The sequence below is a fragment of the Zalophus californianus genome, chromosome 5 (genome assembly GCF_009762305.2).
Source record: "Zalophus californianus isolate mZalCal1 chromosome 5, mZalCal1.pri.v2, whole genome shotgun sequence".
NCBI classification, from domain to species: domain Eukaryota; kingdom Metazoa; phylum Chordata; class Mammalia; order Carnivora; family Otariidae; genus Zalophus; species Zalophus californianus.
Window position 1 is genome coordinate 98,616,498 of NC_045599.1, and position 23,650 is coordinate 98,640,147.

At 35.3% G+C, this 23,650-nt stretch overlaps 1 long non-coding RNA gene across 1 annotated transcript in view; it reads left to right on the top strand.

The window, feature by feature from the left end:
- Window positions 1–21,261, top strand: part of LOC113929845 — a 62,636-nt gene extending 41,375 nt beyond the window's left edge. The window contains exons 2-3 of the long non-coding RNA XR_003522345.1: window positions 14,159–14,286; window positions 21,097–21,261. This is a non-coding gene — a long non-coding RNA (uncharacterized LOC113929845). The remainder of the gene's footprint in view (window positions 1–14,158; window positions 14,287–21,096) is intronic.
- Window positions 21,262–23,650: the final 2,389 nt, after the last annotated feature.

The window sequence follows — 23,650 nt, forward strand, 5'->3', positions numbered from 1 at the left end:
GGGCTCCCTGCTCGGCAGGGAGTCTGCTTCTCCCTCTGACCCTCTTCCCTCTCGTGCTCTCTGTCTCTCATTCTCTCTCTCTCAAATAAATAAATAAAATCTTAAAAAAAAAAAGTTTAAAAAAAAAAAAACCTCAATGAGATACCAGCTCACACCACCAGTCAGAATGGCTAAAATTAACAAGTCAGGAAACGACAGATGTTGGCTAGGATGTGGAGAAAGGGGAACCCTCCTCACTTTTGGTGGGAATGCAAGCTGGTGCAGCCACTCTGGAAAACAGTATGGAGGTTCCTCAAAAAGTTGAAAATAGAGCTACCCTACAATCCAGCAATTGCACTACTGGGTATTTACCCCAAAGATACAAATGTAGGGATCTGAAGGGGTATGTGCATCCCAATGTTTATAGCAGCAATGTCCACAATACCCAAACTGTGGAAAGAGCCAAGATGTCCATCGACAGATGAATGGATAAAGAAGATGTCATACACACACACACACACACACACACACACACACACACACACACACACACACACAGGAATATTATGCAGCCATCAAAAGGAATGAAATCTTGCCATTTGCAATGACATGGATGGAACTGGAGGGTGCTATACTGAGCGAAATAAGTCAATCAGAGAAAGACATGTATCATATGACCTCACTGATATGAGGAATTCTTAATCTCAGGAAATAAACTGAGGGTTGCTGGAGTGGTGGGGGGTGGGAGGGATGGGGTGGCTGGGTGATAGACATTGGGGAGGGTATGTGCTATGGTGAGCGCTGTGAGTTGTGCAAGACCGTTGAATCACAGATCTGTACCTCTGAAACAAATAATATATATATGCTAAAAAAAAACAAAACAAGATAGCAGGAGGGGAAAAATGAAGGGGGGGAAATCAGAGGGGGAGATGAACTATGAGAGACGATGGACTCTGAAAAACAAACTGAGGGTTCTAAAGGGGAGGGGGGTGGGAGGATGGGTTAGCCTGGTGATGGGTATTAAAGAGGGCACATTCTGCATGGAACACTGGCTGTTATATGCAAACAATGAATCATGGAACACTACATCAAAAACTAATGATGGAATGCATGGTGATTAACATAACATAATAATAAAAAAAATAATAAAAACCCCACAAACCTCTAAGGTACTGCTCGTTCTGGCCCCCTCCTACCTCCATCCTGAACACTTGCTGTGCCTACTGTTCTCTGGATTCTTCCTGAAATGCATCAGGTATCTTTCCATTTCAATGACTTTTCATGTTCCATTCTGGTGCCTGAAACATTCCTTCCCCAGATATATCTACATGGCTCACTCCTGGACTTTGTTTAGGTTTTTGCTCAACACTGATGATGAAACAAGACTTCCATGATTATGCTTTCTGAGCTAAAATCACTTCCATTATCTTTCCTTAACTCTCATAGCAGTTAGCACTGTCTGACCTATACATTTATTTGGTCGTTACTTATTTTCCCCCACTAGAATACAATTTCCACAACCATTTGCTCTCTCTATCCCCAGGATCTAGAGCAGATATTAGCACATAGTAGGCATCGGTAAATATTTGTTGAATGAATGAAGTATCTAATGTTTTCATGCCTCTAGGTCAATCTGTCACCTATACTTAAATTTTCACCAAATCATCATCTACCCACATAAGAGATATTATTATGATTTAATTACTGCTCTAAGCTTAGTATTCCCACTGGATCACGTGGTATCTCAATGCAGTTGAAACCTTTCCAATTCTTACTCTCTACTATCCAACACATTCTTCTTTGGAGCTAGAAATTGATTATACTCCCTTTTCTTACATATTCTCTGGTCATGGGATGGGATGGGATGGAGGAGGCAAGGATATTGCCTGAGATGCAGCTTCTGTTTAGGACATTAACCTCTTACATTTTTCTATTTTTTTCCCCTTTAATTCCTTGTGGAACCCTTGACATTGTGCTCAATTTTGTGACCAAGGATCTATTCACACACAATGGTTAGGATAGTCAAAAATAAAATCCCAAAACTGCATGTTTCTATAATAATAATTATTTAAAAGCTATATATTGCAATAATTCATATTAAAGTATCTTCCATATTTATTAAGTTCAGCTCTCCTTAACTTGAAGCCTCTCAAAAGGTGGCAGGTCTAAAAATCCTGACATATGATTAAAGAAGAGGGAAACTGTATGAGCTGAAGCTAAAAATAGGCAAGTCTTGTTTTATTCTGACATTTCAGCCAGCAGCTCCCACTCTCTTCTGGGAAAATAAGTATCAAATAGGAGGACAGTGGCTCTGTTCCTTGTTTATAATCTACAGGGAACTGCTGATGGTTGGCAACACTTGAACAATTTAAAAAGCCTGACCTCTATGTTCTAAAAACATTTCAGTGAATATGTAAAAGTCTCCATGAGGACTCCAGTGTTTGGAAACATAATGGTAAAATTTTGATTGAGGCTCAGTATTGATTAACCTCTTTAAAGTTCTGGCAGTGACATTTCTGCCATTAAGCTGTTTCTCCATGCACTTAATATTGGGAAAACTGAACACCAGAGGTCAAGGCCTTAATAAGAAAGAGCCCCTTTGTCTTTTTCACATTCTACCTTTTGCAGAATACAGTTTCTGCAATATTCATTCTGGTGGCTATCAAAAGTGCCTATGTGGTCCAGGAGCAGCAGGAAGCCCTTGAAAAGAATCCTGAAAGAAGAGACAAGAGACCAAATTTCCTTTTTTTTCCTCTTCTAACGTTTACCTGCTGCTTCATAAATCACTTGAGTGTTCAGTGATTTCATTTCTTATCTGTATAATGTGAAAGATTAAGTCTGTATCCTACCTCTCAAAGATATTTGCTAAGAACGACCAAGTTAGCATTGCCTCATGGCTTGAGATAGTCTAAAATAGACATTTCAGCTGTGACCTTGGCATAAAGAGAGATTCATCCACACATCTTGTATTCCTCAGCTCGAAACAGGTATCATGAGAAGTCCCCATCTCTTACCTCTACTCATGTAAAGATAAAAAGAGACCAATCCCCCAACTTTGTAGTAGAGATGGTGATAAGACAGCAAAAAGTGGGGGAAAAATGTTTTTTCAACTATCTTCCTAGAATCATTGATCTTAGTAAGAAGTGACTTTAGCAAGTTGTTAGCATTCCCATTTATACTTGAGGCAATTGAAACCCAGAAGAGTTAAATATTCCACCTAAAATTATAATGTAATTAAGTGTTAGAAATAAAATACCACCATTAATGCAAGGCTAATTCTACTTCACTTTCTTTCATCATGTTTCTGTGTAACTTTTTCTTATGGTCTGAGGCCTTGCATTGAATGTGCCCCTCCCCTCTTAGTGTGTTCGTCTACAGACAAATATAACATGAAACCATTGTAAATAAATGTATAAACTTCCATAAACTTCGGCCAGATGTAATCCAAGTCCCAAGATTATAAATCTCATCTTCAAGTGTGCATATCCCATATACTTATTTTGCTAGTTGTAATCAAATACGTTTTTAGCCCTAAACTCAGACAAAACTGTTCAAGAATAAATTATATTAATGATCACTCAAAAACCAACAGTAATGGAAAAGAGATGTAGAATGCTTTTGGGAGAAGGTAGGAACTGAGATAAGTGGGGGCACAAGAGAAGCTTCCTGAGGATGCTGATCACAGTATGTGTGTTATTGAAGATACTTTTCAACCCATGTTAACTTTGTGAAAATTCTTATCATTTTTGGACTTTTCTGTCCAAATATATGTTATTCATTAAACATTTTTAAATTTACATAATATTCTCTTCTTAAAAATAAAGATGAGAAATGAGAGAGTGCAAGGAATATATTTTCCCCCCAAACCATTAATGCTTAAGTCCAGCTATTTAAATTTTGCAAACTGCATTTTTAGGTCCTTTTAACTTTGGGGAGTCAGCTATTTTAAGTAGATTTAGAAGAGCAGAATATTCATCTCCAAATGATCTTCCTTGGATAAGACAAAGATAAAGCATCAGAGGCATTTTGTCCGGGGGTAGCACCCGAAACAGCATTTTTTTCCTCCTTGTTGGCAAAGGTAGGAAAGTTTTGTGTTGCCCTAAGGGGATAAATTCACCGGCTGCTAGTCAGGACCGGTTTTGTGTGATATGGACATCTGTCTAACAAGAGCTAGATGAAGACCACCATGTCTCTGACAACTAGGAGACAACTGAACAGCCTTTAGATCGTAATAATTTCTGTCAAGTTAACCTACCACAAACAGATGGCAAGAAGTGACTTAGAGTTGAAAGGTTCCATTGCCCACCTTTAATCCCCTAAACTATCTGGTCCTTTAATCCCCTAAACCTCTGTCCTCTTTTGACAAATATGATGTTTCATTTTTTGTTGAGGCAAGACAGTACATATGGTCCCTTTATTTAAATCTGCAGTGATCCAGGTGAGCAAGTGCTGAGAAATTACTGTAGATACATTCAAAGTAAGGGATTAAATTTACACTACAAACTTTTTTTTTTTTTAAATCCCATATCAAATAGGCAGCTCATGGAAAAAAAATAGGAGTATCATGAAGAAAAAAAAAATACTGCTAAAACCAGAGAATGTTTACAAGCAATTCCCAAATCTAGATATCATTTAGTTTTCTTAAATACATGAATATTTTATAAACTGGTAATATCAGGGCTTTCTACCCTTAAATGTCTGTCCAAAATGTTTTATGTCATCTGTTGGTAAATGATTTTAACATTCACTTTTCACCTGATATATCTTCCCGCTCATACAATTCATTTCAGAGGCATAACTTGTTTTCTTTGCTAAGATTTCATTTCCTCCCATCTCAGAATTTGATGAAATCTATTTCTTAGTTCCTCGTCTTCCAGTGAAAGCTGACAACAAGTATCAGACCAAATGTAGCTGTCCCATATGAAGTAATTTATTTCTGTCAAATATTAGACATTATTTTTTTCTTGACATAAGATGACTGATACTGTTCTGTGAGATCCCAGAGGTGCAGTTTAACCGCTTAAGGACTGAGACTCATTTAAAAAAAAAATGTATTCCATTCAGAGGATTAGGTTTTGATTAGGGGAGTTAAAAAGCAAGCAGACAGAGTCAGGAAGTCACAAGACAGGTAACAGTAAGAGTTAAAAAATAATAACTTAAAATTAATACCATCTTAGGCCAAAAGCAGTTATAGAGTAATTCTGGAATTAAGAGAGGTTTAAATTATTTGTCCATTCTATATGGTGTCTGAGACATGGCTGTTCTCATAAGTGTGCATTCAGCATCTTTAGCAACAAGAAGGCAGATCTCATTCTGGTCCAGCCAAGGTAATATCAAAAATTAGTAATCTTTAACAATATACTGAAATTGATGGATATTTTGCTTTATTGCAAAAAGCAGATTTCAAAGAGAGGAAACCCAAGTAAGGCAAGGGGCCATAGAAGTTGGCAGGTGCTCTTTTTTTATTTGTTTTACAGCATTTTAGCAGGCTTTATTATCTGAAAGGAAATGGTATTCTTTAAAGCTGCAAGATGCTTCCTCTCACCTATGGGGCCCATTTTAGGAGATGAGAAGGGGAAGTCCAGTGAATTGGTCACTGTATCCACATTCCTACCTTGAACACAATAGGTCAGTTTGACTTTATTTTTTAGGTTGGACTTCCTTACATATGTAATTTTAAGAAAAGTCCTAGTGTCAAAGGAAAGCAAATAAGAAGATAAATAGCAAAAAATTAAAAAGCTTTGACAGAGGATCATAGGGGAAGGGATGGAAAAATAAAATAAGATGAAATCAGAGAGGGAGAAAAACCGTAAGAGTCTCTTAACTATAGGAAACAAACTGAGGATTGCTGGAGGGGAGGTAGGAGTGGAATGGGGTAACTGGGTGACAGGCATTAAGGAGGGCACATGATATAATAAGCACTGGGTGTTAAATGCAACAGTGAATAACTGAACTCTTCCTCTGAAACTAGTGATATGCTATATGTTAATTAATTGAATTTAAATAAAATAAAATAATAAAATAAAATACTGCTCGATTACATAATTGTGCAAAGTGATGGAGTCAGATATCAGATGACATTGACTCTTTTTTTCATGGTTACTAACAAGCTGTGATGTGTCATTCACTGTTCTAGGGCTCTAGGGGTTTCTTCATGTTTCAGATGAGAACAATAATTCAGCCTCTTCTTTGATTTCTTTAAGAATGGATTTGCAGATCAAATTAGACTATAGGCATAGAGTGCTTTAGAAAGTTATGAAGTGGTAAACTCTAACGAGTGCTCTGTCGTAGAGATTTCAGGCAGCTTCTTGCTTTCTGCCTAGCTAGTAAGTCTCACATTTTCCATAGATGGTAAAGAAAGAATGGGATTATTCTAGAATTAGGATTTTTTTTTCTACTAAGTATAGCATGGTATGGGGGCAAGAAGTGATATCCTGAAGTGATATCCTGATTACTGGTTTAAACTGTGAATAGACCATATAAGGGGACTAGGAAAAAATAATCAAACTGAGGGTCTACTATGGTTAGATACTATATTAGACATTTGCATAGGTTATCTGATTTAATCCTTTAAAGAACTGTAAGTACAGACAGGAAAACCAAGGCTAGATAACTGAGGTTCTTTTGGAATACAGTAAAAAGGAATCAAATGCTGGTACCTAAATTCTAACCCCAGTCTAATTTCTAACTTCCTAGATGGACAGAGTGTCTGTAGCATACTTCCTTTCCATGCTTTGTATAACTGCACACTGGGTTACTAATGAAAGTCCTTCACAAGAGAAATCTAGACTCAGAGGCTCCCCAGCTTGCTTTCTGATGACCTCCTGCTTATGGCTTCCTAGCTAGTTTGGCAGTACCTCCAGCAGGCAGCTCCCCAGAGCATTTCTCTGGCATTCCAGCCAGCCTCTGCCCATGGACTGCCGACCAACTCTGTTTTGGGACAACCTAGTCAACTCTCCCTCAACCAAAGGGCGACAACCACACTCTCTCCTATCAGTCCGAAGCTTGACTTTGGAGAGGATTCACTTTCCCAAAAGGTTGTTCCTTCCTTGACTACTGTCCCTCAACCCTAGAGTTTTCTTTAGTGTACTCTTTTATTCCCTCTTAGCTAATTTCCTCTAAGTCATTAATCATTTTTATAGTAAACCTTCCCTGTTCAAATTTAAAAAAAAATCTGGACTATTTATCAACACCTGGGCAATATGGAAACAGGACCCCATTCATTTATTCAATCATTCATCATTCATTCAACAAATAGTTATTAAGCAGCTGTGTCAGGCACTGTTCTAGAAGTCTGAGAAAGAACAGTGAACAAGATAAAAGCAAGATTCATTTGTTCATATTACGGGAGATACAAAACAAGAAAGAGTATCACCATAAGAGAATAGTGAAACTTTGGTAATATGTTAATTAGTTTTGTACATCTGAAGAGCAATACATTTCTTTCTTTCTTTTTTTTTTTTTTGGTGCAAAATGGTGGTTTATTAAAGCATGGGTCCTGTCCCGGTGTTAGGGTAGGTAAAGAAAAGGGAGGTTTCAAAAGAACTTTCATATGCTAAAGAGGACTGACTACAACAAGATACAAGAGCCATCATCAAGCTTGTTTCTCCCCCAGCAAGGTATTAACATGAAAACAGTTGGGAGATTCCTGGAAGAATGTCACACACTTCCCACCCAGAGGGAAGGGTGGGGTGGGGTGGGAGACGTTGTGCATATTAATGCTTTGTCTTCAGATATCCCCTTCTGCTCCCTCATCATTTCCTCCCTGAGCAATATTTACCCTTAAATCTAAGGTTGTTGAAGGCAGAAGGTCTCATTTTCTGTAACGTCCTCTCGCTGAATAGGGGTGTAGAGATGTCCCTACCTAGGGGAGTTACGAAAGGGGAGGCAGCTGAATCTAAGGCTGACAGGAAGTCAGGAAGTATCTCTGTGGGTGGTAAGAATCATCTGTTGACGTGAAGTCATCGTGGGGATGGAGTCTCGCACTAAGTGGAGAGATACTGGTGGGGACATCTGGAGTGGGTGGTGTTAAGTCCAGGGGGTGCTCTTCTTGATGGGGTTTTGGAATATAGGTGAAATTCGGTGGGGTGAGGTCCGGAGCCGACGACCAAGAATTCTTGAGACATCTTTGGTGCAAAAGGATAGTTTATTAAAGCACAGGGAGCGGACTGTGAGCAGGAAGTGCTGCTGTCAGAGCAATACATTTCTGATAGATTACCAATGGTACTGCCCATTTTAAGACATTAAGTTTTGCTTTTATTTGGCCTTTATGAAACTGAAGTTAAATACCTCTCAACCTATTAATGCCAAGATACGTGGTTTCATGTTTTTAGAAATCTATCTGATAAAACTTATTTATTTTTTTAAAGATTTTATTTATTTATTTGACAGAGAGAGACACAGTGAGAGAGGGAACACAAGCAGGGGGAGTGGGAGAGGGAGAAGCAGGCTTCCCGCCGAGCAGGGAGCCCGATGCGGGGCTCGATCCCAGGACCCTGTGATTATGACCTGAGCTGAAGGCAGAGGTTTAACGACTGAGGTACCCAGGGGCTCCCTAATAAAACTTTTTAAACATTTTTTTTGTCTTAGGTCAATTTTAAATACTAAATACTTATCAAATCAATTATTTGCATTTTTTGAGAAATAATTTTTTTATGTGCAAAAAATGTGTCTACAAAAAACTTTTAAACTTCACTATATATTTCTGAAAAAATGAAGCAGGAAAACTTCACCATATATCCTAGATTTGGTCTAATTCCCATGAATCAAGAGAACACAATATCCTTGGATAATACATTACTGTTGGTCAAAGTCAGCCTCTTATTAGCTTTCTTGGTTCCTGTATAATGCAATGAGAATTCAGATGTTGGATCTAGTTATTTATCCTTTCTCTTCACCCCCGTTAACTAATTCACTGCCATTTAAATTGAACTTAGCTTGGTGCTTTCCCTGCACATGCACGACATTTAAAATACTCATTAAATTTCATACTCTACCCCTGAACCCTTTAGCAAAGGACTTTGTACAAAACAGCTAGATTTTTTTGTTGTTGTAGTCGCTCCATTAATTTTATTTCCAACTGTAAATTTGACAATATGTTTTTAAACAATGTATTAATATAAGCTATTACAAATATTAGACACCTGAACTTCAGTATTCAACTGTAGGGGACTTTTTAAATTTTAAATTCAGAGCAAAATGCAATAAGAGTCATAAAACCACAATAAATTGTCCATATTTTAGAAGTGTAGAATATTACATAGAATTCAAATTTATAGAAGATAGGGAGGCAAAAACGAGAAAGTCCTTGCTATCTAAATTCAGTTAATTTTAATAGTCATGACTAACATGATTTCCCATGAATCTATGATGTGCTCTATCTAATGAACTATACTGAACAATAATCTTGAAAATACATCGCAGAGGCCTGTGTGTATCATTCAATAAATGCTGTAGTTACAATATATTTTTCTTCATGTGACATTTAGCATTGCTTAATTTTCAAAATTTAAATAAAAAATAATTGAAATGAGGTTTATACTTATATTTTCTTTTTTCTGAGTAGCTGTTTGCCAGCAAAAAGTTTCACAACCCATGAAAATGTAGGTTTTCTTTTTGGTGATTTATGAGATGGGAGATTACATTATCTGGGTATCTGAAAATTCTTTTCCCAATACATTTAAAATTCATCTTAATCCTGTTCAGCTAATTGAGATCTTACCCTCATTAGTCCTAAAAACATACACATATATATTTATATTTTATCAATTGGCAAAATGAAAGAAAGTTTCATATTCCCCTCTAGTAAAGATGGCCATTATTCGATTTTCATTCTTAGTTGGGCATTTTTTCTTCCAAATTTTGGTCCTATAATGCGTATTTAAAATATTTTCATACCAAACTAAATACCGCATGCTATCGGTACTATGTTTTCCATCATTTCTCTTTGAATACATTATATAAACTAGCCAAATTTTATTTTACAATGCTCTTAATACTGGAGCAGTTTATTGTCCCTTAGAGGTTTTTTGTGGAGCCATGGTTTACTAACAATTAGCTTTAAAAATCTGCCACACATAAAAATATTTATGCTTAGTTTACATATGCTCCCCTGGAGATAGACAGATAAGACTGGATATACTCCCCCTGAGATAACTCTGCATGTCATTACATTTTAACTGTCTTTATGTTGATAGCAATTCTTCTCTGGCTTATCCAGTAGAAAAGGAAAATAACATATTCTTTTATTAAAACAGCATCAGCATATGCTGATTTACCTGTAGTTTTGCTTCTAGTTATTCATATGCACACCCACACTCACACCTTTACACTAGTAAAGATTGGTAAAAGGACATTATTTGCAACAGGAAGAAGCATAGATCATTTTTTTAAAAATTTCTCCAGTTCTATCTAGAAAAGCAGCCGTATGTTGGCTGAAGCAAATGAAATCCCCTTCCAATAGCATTATCTGAAAATACTGATGGAGAATGGAAACAGTCATAAATTAAAAAACAAAACAAAATAACCAGACAACCTCTCAGCACACCACCAACCAGTGAAAACATTCACAATGCTCTGTGACATTTCTATGAGAGAGAAACAATTTTACAGGGACTATTCACCACAGATTTTAAAATTTACAGTGTAAATGTATTCATTATTCAATCTGCTTCTTTTTCTCCATGTATAGACATGAGCAGGATTAAATGCCTCTTTTAAAAAAAATCTTTCATTCTTATTAAAAATGTATTGTATGCTAAATTAATTGTAAAATTTAGAATGCTATATGTTAAATTGATAGTTAATTTCAGACCTTTATAATTTTAGACACTCTTCATTTGAAACATATTTCACAAATGGGAATTTCATTAGCGATACAGAAACAAATGGAATACATATGATTTCCCTCCCACAAGCCAAATTAGAAAAAAAAAAATCTAACATCAATTGGGAAGTTGAAAACAAATAAATGAAAAGGTAGTTGGCATCAAACTGGAATACTGATTTTTTTTTTTTTGTTTCTCAACTGATTTAAAAAAAAATAAATTGAGAAAAAAATGAAGCATCTACCCAAATTCTGGACTGTTTTTCCTAAGATGCAGACTGTAACAACATACGAGAGGCAGTGCTGTATAGTGGAGAGGATCTGAATACATCACTTGATTTGTGGTTCTGGGTCTATCACTCACTGGTTGTGTGATGTGGGTCCAGTGTTTTGATGATTCTTTTTATAATTAGTCGAAAGCAGTGATCCTAGGGCGTACTGTATGTTCGATAGTTACATCAAAGAAAGCACTTTGTGTGAGGAAAGATAGAGGATATTTGAGAAAATATCGAGGACATTTTCAAAGTCGCATCTGCTGTTTTGAAGGTTTGACTTTGTGGGGCTTTCTTAAATGGCCCCTATGTCCAGGGAAATGACTCCTACACGTTTAAAGTATACTCACTCGCCAAGATTTGAGGAGTTATCTGGTAAGATTTCATCTGAAGAATATCAGGATTTTTATACCTATGCATTTCGAACTGTTCAGTTTGAACATAGGAAAATATAAAGCAGTACCATGAGCCAGCATCAATGCCTGTGCTCATTCTTGCTCCCTGGGACCATTTCTGAGGCAGAGAAGAGAGACACTGATGGTGACATGAAGCTAGAACAGCACGGGGTAGATTTTTCAAAGATCTTCAATTCTGTCCTAGAGCTTTAAAATTTAATGCAGAAGGCAATAGAAACTTCTTTCCTCACTGGAGAAATACTCAAACTGACCTAATTTCTAAAAATGTAAATACTTTGCCAGTGGAAAGGGTGGCTTGAAGAGGGTTAAGAATGCAATCCTAAGGCACGGTGAGTTTAAAATGACACTGAAGGTCTTAATTAAGGAAGACTGTAAATATCAAAAGGAAACTTAAGATAAGAGACAGCTCCCCACACCAAGCAAATCTGTGACACTAGTTGGGTGTCCTACAATTTGACTCAATTCTGATGCTCTCTACCTGAAGACAGCATCAGATCCTGCAGGTCAAGGGCTTAATCCCACTGGACATCGCTCCCCTATTTCAGACACCCACCACAAGTCCAAATTGTCACCTGTGCTTCTGACCTACTGGCTACTGATTAGAGTTTCCAAGGACATCTTCTGTAGGTTTGATAAATTTGCTAGAACAGCTTTTAGAACTCAGAGAAACATTTTACTTACCATATTTCTGATTTATTATAAAAGGTACTACTCAGGAATACCCAGCTGGAAGAATGTATGGGGCAACTTATAGAGAAAAGAATGCAGAGCTCCTAAGTTGTCTGAGCAAGTTTCTCTCCCTGAACCTCCACGCGTTCACTAACCCAGAATATTTGCAAATCCTATCCTTTTGGGTTTTTATGGAGGCTATATTACGTAGGGACAATTGATTACATCATTGACCACTGGCAATCAATTCAACTTCCAGCTCCTCTTCCCTGAGGTCAGGGGAGTGAGACTTTAAAGTTGCAACTTTCCAATCACAAGGTTGGCTTCCCCGGTAACAAGCCCCCATCATTAAGTTCTTTCCAAAAATAACCTCATTAACATAAACTCAGGTATGATTATAAGGAGTTTGTTATGAATATTAAGACACATTTATCACTGTGATCCCTAAGGACATTCCAAGGGTTTTAGGAGCTCTGTGTTAGAAAAGGCGACAGATACCAAATATACACTTCTTATTAGAAATCACAGTATCACAGAAAGATTAAACATATTATAGAAAAGAAGAAAATGGAGTAGATAGATAAAAACAAGAGGTAAAGAAAAATTATTTCAGTGCAATGTTTATAAGAAATTAATTTAAATGCTAATTGAAGCAATGTGATTTTATTTTATTATTGGAAACATTGTAAGTATATAATATATAAAGTATGTAATTACAAAAATACTTTCTATAATTAAAAAAACTGTGAAAATCAAATGGAAACTATTTGAAGACATTAAAAAGTTAAATGCTCTATAACAAACAGGCAGAGTCTTACACATTTTACTTTATGTCTTTTCAACATTTCTCTATTTTCTCTAGCTTGAACTTTATTATCCTGACTTGAAAAGAATAAATCTGTTAGCAGACCATTTATTATTTAATGAGCCAAGAGAGTGAAGAGAAGAGCCAACATTTTGACCATTTCCCATGTGCCAGGCATAGGCTTAGCTGGTTTAAATAACATCTCATTTATTTCTCACTTCAGTGGGCCCTGAGTTTGGTGTATTATCCCCATTGTAAAGATAAGAAAACCAAAAGTTGGAGATTTTAAATAAATGCCCGAGGTCTCAAAGTTACCAAATGTTGAATCTACTGAAAATCTTTGCCTGTGATTTCCAAACACTCCTTCCAATCGACTCTGTCACTTCATTTGGCAACTGAGATGATTTATCTATAAGTTCTGTTTAAGCAGCAAAGTGCTATGGTCACCTATCTTTTTACACCATATTTTCTCATATAGTTTTGATCATTTTTTTTAAAGAAGACTTTCATCTTACTCTATCACTTCCTTACCCAAACAATGCCCCTATTCCCTGGACTTGCTTCCTGAATTATTTTGCTTTAGAGCAATCGTATTCCTCTAAACACATTTAATATGTTTTCCTAAGAAGGTAGCCATAATCTTGAAGATCACAGCCTATTTCTTCACTGTGTGTCACTTAATCCACTGACTGATATAAGGACAACCAGGCATTGAGAGTCCCCAGTACTTAAACTGGTCTCCCATTCTCCTGAATAACAAGTGATCTCTCTTTAGATTTAAAAGTGATCTCTTAATATGTGGGGCTCACGGACACTTCCTTCTTTCTAAGTTGTACATTTTGTACTCTGAACTCCCGATGTGCTGACCAAACTACAATTGATCTTCACCTTTGTACCTTCATTAAGCTCAGGCACAATCTGGGCAATTTCTGCCTAATTGCTCTTCCTTGCCTGATTACTGTCAGCTGGTGATGCTCCTTTGCTGAAGTGCAATATCAAACAGCACACAGCACAATATACCTTTTTTTTTTTTTACATAATCACTTTCTCTCTACCAGAATCAAGAACATAACATGCTAAATTACTATGATTGTTGGAATATCATTTGGGAAATATAGGCTAAAAAAATGCTGGGTTTGGAGGACTACTACTGCCCAAATTGCATTTTTTGCTTTTTCTCTTTTTGTTTTAGCACATAACTATGCAACTGAGTGGAGGGAACAGCAATTCTAGCTCATTGCTAGTTGAAGGAAATCATGCAAACGCCAAGAGTCTGGGGCAGATGACAATCTCTCATTTGTTTTTCTCCCACTAAAATATGTAAGTACAGAATAAGAATGTTTTATGTAAAGTGGACTAATATCCATGGGGTCAGTTTAGAAGAGGCACTCTAGCTACAGGGAAACATGTTCATTTCAAAGAATAGTCTTTTCTTTTTTTTCCTATTCTTTGTTGCCTTGCTCCTCTTGTTTCAACCTAGATACTATCATTTGACATTTGTCCAACCACTGAGTACTCTCTGATGTAGCCTTCCTGCTTTGGTAAGACACTTGGCCCTTTGGTTATTACTGCACCTTCTAGCCCAGTTCAAACCATTTAGCAATTCCTCAATATAATGCTGGTGCACAACTGTCTATTACTGTGTCATTTAGGGAAGATCTGCATCAATAACTGGGAAATAAGAATGTAGGAAAAGACAAAAAGAGATAGGTGTGCCTGGGTCTATAAGAAACAAGTGACTATTATTTTATAATATAACACACAAGAATAGAATAGTAGTTAAAATAATTTGGATTAAAAAAAACCTGACTTCAAGTGGTGGCTCTGCCAATGACTTCTTTAAATTTTAGTTTTTAGGCATAATAATATATTGTGCACCATGAGGTTATTATAAGCATTCAATGAGATTAAATGAGATAATATTTATAAAATGCTTAGCATAGTGCCTAATGCACAGCATATGCTTAATAAATGTTAGTTTCTATTTTTTATTATTTTTTATTAGTAACAACTAACACTTATATAAAGAATATTTATAATCATTTGTTTATTTATATCTTCACACTAAGACTCAGAGGCATTAATGCATTCTTTTTGCCAGATTAAAAACATGAGGTTTTGGGAGAACATATACACTAATACTTTTTTAATGATGATGATAAATATATTGTTCTTCCAAAACAAAAGTTCCTTCTGGAAGTAAATATAAGAGATTTTATGAATAGACCTTGGAATAGGGGTGAAATTTTTGCATTTTATCGTAAACCACTCATTCATTTATTTATCAGGTGTAAGTCATTCATTTATTTGTTTATTCCTCCAGCTATTATTAGTCACTGGTCCAGGGACTTTGAGAGGACTAATGAACAACAACAATAAAAAGACATCAATTCTTGCCTTCACAGAGCATATATTCTAGAAAGACAGATAGATGATAAACAATAAACAAAATATACCTACAAAACATATGGTTTGAAAATAATGCTATAACCAAGACAACAAAAACCACAAAAGTGGATCAGAATAAGGAGATTTGTGAGTAGCGGGGGTGGGGGGTGGTATTGCAAAACAAGTTGCTCTATTAAATCAAATAATCAGGGTAAGCCTTTGAAAAAGTCAGAACTGAACAGAAAAAGGCAACTGTAAAAAATATCTGAGGGAAGACTGTTCAAACTGCAGAAAGGCTCTGAATTTGGATCATATCTGGCATGTTTGAAGAATAACCAGGAGAACAATGGGCTGGAACAGAGTAGGTGAGGAGCATAGTTGGTGATAGGTTCAGAAATGTTAGTACTGATCCTTATGGATCAATGATAGGGATTTGGCTTTCACTCTGAATGAAATGGACATCTCTTGGAGATTTTTGAGCAGAGGAGTTCTATTATTTGACATTCTATAAATGGTAATAGACTGTGTGAGGACCTGTCCACTGGGGCAATATGTGGGAAGACAAAGTCTATGAATTCAAGTCTGAATGGTAGAAACGTAGCCAAAAGTTAAATATGGTTCCAAGCCAAGTGAAAGAAGATACCAAGCCAGAAATCCAGAAGACAAGGTAAAAACCTAAAGTAACCTAGTGACAAGGCTAACAGCCATGGAGGTTACACCCTGAGTCAAAGTTTCCAACTTCTACAGAGCCTGGGTATATGAGAGTATTTAGGACTGCAGCAAACTAAATGTTGGCTTTCCCTGCCTATACAGGCTGCTGTTATTCTGCTCCAGCCAGTTTCTTCCATGAAGAAATGAAAGGACAGCATTGCCAGAGCTTCAGGTTTCTTACCAAAAAATAGGAGTCTGGATTTTTAAATTATAATTTCAAAATTTTTAAATGCAAAACAAAAACAAAAACAAATGGATCACTGTGTGGTTAAAACAAAACACTTCTCTAAGTAGCTTACAAATTGTGAGTTGTTCACAGCTGCAGGTGTGTAACTCCTGTTGTATAAATAAGTATAAAGAGTGAGGTATAGGAAAGGTGGGATGCAGCCATTCTGGAGACTGACTCCTATTCTGTGCTGCTCCACAAAGAGCTCTTATTTTTCAGTAGATGTGACCATAAAGCAATGCTCACCGCCTTTATTAAAATGCCCCTCCATTGTTTCTCCAGTATTTTTCTAATGGACTATCTCTGTCTCCAAAAAATATCATAGAGTGATCTGTTGTTTTCTGTGAACATTAATTTCAGATAGGGTGTTAATCTCTTGGAAATGTTTTTGTCCTGGATAGATGGAAAAAAAAATGTGTGTGTGTGTGTGTTTGTGTGTGTGTTTGTGTGCGTGTGCGTGCATGCACAGGTACACTTGTGCTTTACTTATGATATAATTCCTGCTTTTTCTTTCACCCTCATTTTTTTTCATACTTCTCCTCAGACTCCATCATATCCATAAATAATTTCTGGCATTTATTAAGCAGGTCATCTCTTTTCCTCTCTCTTCTTCTCCCTCTCTTTCTGTTTCTCCAACTTTGGACATTTGCTATATGCTATATTCTCTACCAGAACATTTCTAGCCCCTCTATTTGGTGAATTTCTATTCATCCTTCAGTCTTGACTTGTCAAGCTGGTGATACTGTCTTGCTTGACAGCATTATTATCACACTATATTGTAATTGCCTATTTTCTTGTATATATCTCCTACCATTGTATAAGCTCTGAAAGAGCTAAAGCTATGCCTATTTTTCTCACTTTATTCATCATATTAGTTTGATTTCATGATGCAGTATCTGTACATAGTATGTGCTGAATTAGTATTTATTAAATATAGACAGATTGAGGTTGTCTAGCTGCAATTTAAATTGACTATTTGAGATTCATTAGTACAATATACTCAATTAAAAAGGAGATATTAATTTGGAGTTTAAAAAAGCCCACTAAATTGAGTAATTTATTGCGTTCATTTTTGTAACTAACTATATACCACCTTGTCTTACTTTAGTGTGTCATTCTGAGAAGGCTTTGTTCTCACAATATAATTACAAATCCCTTACGTATAAAATGTTCCACACAGTGCCAAAGACACAGTAAGGACTCAATAAATAATTTAGAATTAATAAAATAATTTGACTTAAAACACTGGAGCTTTTAAAAGTTGAGGTTTAGTTTGTTGTCTAAAATTAGGTGCTTTACATTCAAGAGTGGGGTTTATGTCATTATCTTTTAAGGCTTTTTTATGATATCTTCTTTGCTTGGACAATCCTATTTATTAAACCTGAGAGATCACAGATTGGGTAAATATTTACACTTGGACCATAACATGTACATCAAAAGAAAGACTGAGTAGCTAACATGAAGGCCAAGTAGAATATAAGCTACATATTCGTGTGTTTCAGATTGTGTTTTTATTACTAGATTTTTTTAAAGAATGGAAGACATATTTTCATAAATCATTCATTCTACTGCTAGGGTGTCATCCAGTAGTGAGTATTATATGCATTGTATATGAGCAATACAAGTACTAAAAGCAAAAGAACAGTTATTTTACTCTTACGGAGTCAACATTTGCTTATAAGAATCATATCCATAATTCTTTTGAAAGCAAAATTTTCCCCTTAATTAAGTTCCTATTCTTTCAGTTAGAGATGTGAAACAAGCTGGCTCTGTTTTACCATAGCAGAAGAAGAAATAAACTGAGAACCAGAAATCTATCTATATATGAAAGCTCAAGCTTACGTTGACTTCTTTAAAAATCATTAAAGGAACTATAATAAATTGCATCCTTTGAAATGGAAATTACCTAACTTCCAAATTCACTTTTCAGGAACTTTTTTTTTCTTATGGATGATATGTTCTCAATATGATTTCTTCCAGACCACAATTTTCCTTTTCTTTTACCTCCAGGTTTAATCCCAATCAAAGCTAGCAAGTTCCATCCCTGTGGGGCACTAAAGAGAATTGTTTCACATTGTTACTGGGAGGATTTGTGACTTTAATTATTTTTGCAATTATTTGCTACAATTCAACTGTGATTTTATTCTGTAATCACAGTTTTACTTCCTGATCAATTATTTGATGCCTCTTCAAAACAATTTGGCTAACCTAACTTTGGGCCTTACATATTATGCTGTTTCATAGGTGCTCATAGTTTGGTTTCTTGTTGGAATACTTCAGAAAAGCAATAAACCTTCCCATGGGGCAGATAGAGCTTTATAACTTTTTTGTAACAATTTAATTAGCAAAATTATCAGAAATATACTTTATACTATTGTGATGTTTCAGCTCATTTTACGTTTCCAACCAGCAACCCTCCCTACTTGGCTACTTAAATAAGAAAATCTAGATCATGATTAAGTTACTGAGCAAATGGTTCACTTCTTTAGAGAGATACCTAAAAGTCACAATCACTTTTAGTTATGTAAGCATGGTTTGGAAGATAATTTTCTTCTGAGTATTTTTTTTTTTTTGCATACTTCCACTGAAACTGTCCACAAATATGTTTTTCCCTACCTAGTATTTTACTTTTTACTAGTCAGGTTTATTTGTCTTTCCTAACCTAATAAAAATGCAATACATGTTTTCCATGAAGAGAAACAGTTTTTTTTTTTTAAGATTTTATTTATTTATTTGTCAGAGAGAGAGAGAGAGAGAGAGAGGGAACACAAGCAGGGGGAGTGGTAGGCAGAGGGAGAAGCAGGCTCCCTGATAAGCAAGGAGCCAGATGCGGGGCTCAATCCCAGGACCCTGGGATCGTGACCTGAGCTGAAGGCAGACGCTTAATCGACTGAGCCACGCAAGCATTCCAAGAAACAGTTTGTTTGTTTTTTTTTAATTGACAAGAAAACAAATAAACTAATACATATGAATTTGGATTTCACACAAATGCTAAATTATTTTTAAGAAATGAGCATTAAACTGAATCTCAAAACATAATAATTTATCTCCTACCTCATCAGTGTGACCAATAAGATTTCCTATTAAACAAGATTTATCTTGGCATTTCATATAAACTGATTTTTTTCAAATGGCCCAATAAACACCTGTTGCTAGTTATGACAGAAATGTAATATAATTGGTTAGAACCAATAAAGCAAATTAAACAACAAATCTGATCAGATAATTCAGTTATATACTTTTAGACTTTCAAACTACCTGTCTCATGTTGTTCAACTATACCGTTCTGCATAAATTGGGAAAAATGTGGATTTCGTAGACTAGAAACATTCTCGTTTATTGAATGTCTTAGTTTCCCATTGCTGCTATGACAAATTACAGGAAGCAATAGCTTAAAACAACACAAATGTATTATCCTGAAGTTATGGAGATTAGAAGTCCAAAATGGGTCTTACTGGGCTAAAATCAAAGTGTCTGCATGGCTGTACTCCTTTCTGGAAATTCTAAGGGAGAATCTTTTTTTTTTTTTTTTTTTTAACTTTCTTGGCTTCTAGAGGTTATCCATATTGCTTGGCTCATAACTCCTTTCCTCTGTCTTCAAAGTCAGCAATGAACAGTTGAATCTTTCTCTCTCTCTGACATTGACATTCCTACCTTTCTTTTCACATTTAAGGACCCTTTTGAATATACCAGGTCCAGCTGGATAATCCAGGATAATCTCTCCATTTTAAGGTCAGCTGATAAGCAAACTTAACCTATCTGTAGCCTTAATTTTTCTTTGGCATGTAATATAACATATTCACAGATCCTGGGGACTTGAACATGAATGTCTGCTGACCACACTGAGGAATACTAACAACCTTTAAAAGATTTTGCATAGACTTCAAAGCATAGATATCCAAAGCCTGGATGAAGTTTAACTTTGGAGCATTTTAGGGGGCCTCCTTCAAGTTGGTTCAAATTCCTATTTATTTCCTGATTATAAATGAGATAAAAGCAGAATAAATTCTTTGAGCTTTTTATAAATCTTTCCAATTTCATCACAGGTTTTATGGACAATTTCATGTTTTACTTTGAAAAGTGCTTTGCCTAAATCCAACCAAACAATGCACTTGGAAGCTGTTTCCTATTAAATTTATTGTATTGCATGTGGCAATCTGTCTTAATGAGAATAAGAAAAAATGTAAAAAAGAAAAAATCAGAGCAAGGGTGAAATTAAAGTTGGAATAGAATCCACTGATTTTACATTTTTTTTTTAAATATTTCTCTATACCTGAAGTCTCACATTCATCCTTGACTATTAGACAGTAAGAAGAAAACTAAGAAAATAATATGTTATGGTATAAGATGAATTGTTAGACCAATTTGCCCACCTTATCTACCTGTCATTTCTGATCTATCAGCCATTTTTTCACGCATTATTCCTTCAGTAAGATAAGCAACTATCTATGTATTTTGTATTTTAGCTCATTCATCAAAGATTTACTAAATTATGTACCAATTCTTAGGCTCAATCTTAAAATATTAAAGTAAGAAAGAGCTGTAGAAACAATTTTTAATATGTCATGGCAGCATGAAATACTAAGTGACTTCTTTCCAACATTCTACTCTGGTAGAGATGGTTATTTGATCATCACACTCATGTTCTTGTCTTACTGAACTTATGGCTACATTATATGTCAGTCTCCTCTGCATGAGGGTAAGACAATATGACTCTATTTTAGTCAATAAAAATGTCATGAGGATTGTGTACACTCTTCCAATGCTTTGTCCTTTAATACTTCTTTTCATCTTTTCACTTATAGCTGCTTACCATGTGATGGTGGGAGTCACATTTAAGAAAGTGGAGCCATAATATGAAAAAAAGCCCGTATTCCAGATCACTGACTGGAAGATAGTGGTCCCATCAGTCCTTCCAAACAGAAGCACCACCTTTGGACTACTTGAGATAAAAATAAACTTTTACTGAGTTAAGCATTGAGATTTTGGCGTTTATAGTCACTACTGTAATTGAACAGATATAAAACCAAAAATGTGAGTTACAAAAAGCATAAGAACTGCAAAACCAGTCAAAATCTTCATAGACATTATGTAGAATGAAATAAACTAGCAACCATACGGAAAAAAATTAAAATAAGGCAGCTCAATATCAGTAGATTTCTAGACATGCAAGCGAAAAGGCACCTTCTGGATGTAATGGGCTCATCCTGAAATTCTATCATCCTATAGCCCTTGCATCAAACAAAAGCTGTGAGATTTGGAATGATTGATACTGTAATCTATGGATTAGAAGCCATATGGGCAACACCATAAACGATGCTTAGAGAACAGACTAAAAAAAAAAATCAGGGGTGGTGGCATTCTGCAAAAAGCTGAGCCAGGAAAATTCAACTGATTCCATAAAACACTAAAAAGGAAGCATAACAGCATAAATACAAAAAAATTATAAAAATAAAAGGTAGAAAATCAGCAAAACTTACTAAAATTTGGTAAGAAAAATGCTGCCACAGAACACATGAAAATTTTGCCCAAACATTTTCTGAGAATTAGAAGAATTCCGTGAGGCAATACCTCCATCAAGGAAAACCACACAACAAATATACAGAAAAATCAAATAAAATAGAAGAAAATAAAAATTGAACTGGCAGAACCCATAGAATAAATGGGAGTGGGAGAAAGGAAAACCACAACCATTATAGACAAAGAAAGAAAAATGGAAGAAATATATCAAAGAACAGATGCTGTAGAAAATACAGTAAGGGATTTAGTGGATGGAACTATGAAAAACAATCAAAATGAATGGGGAAAAAAGGAAATTAGAAGGCAAAACATTTATAGACAAAAATAATTGTAGATATAAGACAAAATAGATATATATATATAATATGATTAATTGGCTCTGCCAGAGAAGTAGACCAACTATTTGAATAGAAAAATTACATGGAGATATTATTCAAGGACATATTCCTGAATAAATTGAAATATGAATCTATATGGTTAAAGGATATACCATATGCCAGGAAAAATTGACCAAGAATGGTTACCATAGAATATATTTTCCTGAAATACCAGATCTTAATGATAAGGAACAAATCCTTTGAGCAGATCTAAAAATAAAGACCAAATCTTTCATTAAAAATTCAGATTGACATCAAATTGAATATACCAACATTCAAAAACAGAGGAGCACAGAAAAGATTAAACAAAATGAAAGGTAATAAAGTAATACCTATTAGAAAAAGAAACATGATCTAAGGAATTATTTATCCAATCATGCTGTGACCTATGTAAACAGTCAACAAATATTTTTTTGAATATGGAAGGCTTCAATGGACATATTACATTGGAGCCCTTACTTAGAAAGACAAAGAAAACCACATGACTTTAGACAAATAGATTTTTTGGGGGAAATTAGAGCAAAAATTCTTAAACTACAGAATTAAAAATAAAATAGATTTATGGATTATAGTGAGAGATCAGAATTTAAATTACATGCTCTGACAAGGCAGAATCTGTATGATGAACAAAAAAATATCAGAGTAAATAAGGGTAAGAAAACAGAAAATTGAATCAAAAGAAAGATAAGGACAAGGGGAACTGTTGTGTTTACTGATGTAAGCAATAATAATTTGTTTTGATACAGAAGTCTTATGTTTAGTTTCAGGAGAATATGAATATATGAATGTGAATTCATATATATGTGAATATATTTACCTATACACATCACAAATACATACATAGAAACCTCAGAGTCTAAATCACCAATTATAAGCAAACATATGAAATTTTCACATTGTATCACAAAGCAAAACCCAGCTCTATACTGTGTATAATAGACATACCTAAACCAAGTTCTTCCGGGAGTTTGAAAATGGATGGATGTGCAAAATTATATCAGGAAAAGAAAATATGAAAGCATGGATCACGGTCTTAATATCAGCACAATGTATAAAAATAAATTAAATATTATTATGTAAAACAAGACTGCTTTATGATGATAAAGCATGTGAGTTATACTGACCCTAAAAACACAAATTATAAATATAGAAAATATAAGGAAAAGGGGCGCCTGAGTGGCTCAGTTGGTTAAGCGACTGCCTTCGGCTCAGGTCATGATTCTGGAGTCCCGGGATCGAGTCCCACATCGGGCTCCCTGTTCAGCAGAGAGTCGGCTTCTCCTTCTCACCCTCCTCCCTCTCATGCTCTCTGTCTCTCATTCTCTCTCTCAAATAAATAAATAAAATCTTTAAAAAAAAAAAAAAAAGAAAATATAAGGAAAAGTGGAAATATACTAATTGTAGGAAAAAATAATAATAATACAGAGTCTACTAATGAATTCCTACAATAGTGCTCATAGAA